Here is a 550-nt window from a genome sequence, read left to right as displayed (position 1 = left end):
GAAATAAAGCTTTGCAATTCATTTTTAAAATCAATATATATATATATAAAATATCTGTTTTTCAAAAATAATAATGATAAATTTAAATCTAATTCTTTAAAATTTCCAAGTGGTAAAATTTGGATTTTGTCCCTAATACATATTTTTTTCGTTTTAGAAAACATGGGAAGTTATATAATTTTAAAAAAATAAGAATTTGAACTCAACCGTATTTTCAATTTTTTTTCCTTTGGTGTTTGTAATTTTAATTTTATTTACGGGTTTTAAATTAATTTAGTTAATTTAATAATAAATAAAGATTATATTATTATTATTATTTGTTTTGAAATCAATATGGAAGTCGTGGAAAGATAGTTAAAAATAGTTTTTCTACAGAAAAAGGAATTACATACGTTTAAATTTAAAAACTATTTTAAAAATAAAACAGTAATTTATTATTTAACCTTATTACATGAATTTAATAGTTTTTAATTATTTAAATAATTTATTTTTTGTGGTGCTTTTAAAATTAATTAACTTGTCAATCCCAAAATTTAAACAATTTAAATAT

The sequence above is a fragment of the Solanum tuberosum genome, unplaced genomic scaffold (assembly GCF_000226075.1).
Source record: "Solanum tuberosum cultivar DM 1-3 516 R44 unplaced genomic scaffold, SolTub_3.0 scf00248, whole genome shotgun sequence".
In the NCBI taxonomy this organism is placed as follows: domain Eukaryota; kingdom Viridiplantae; phylum Streptophyta; class Magnoliopsida; order Solanales; family Solanaceae; genus Solanum; species Solanum tuberosum.
The sequence above is the reverse complement of the archived record's forward strand: the minus strand, read 5'-3'. Positions refer to the sequence as shown.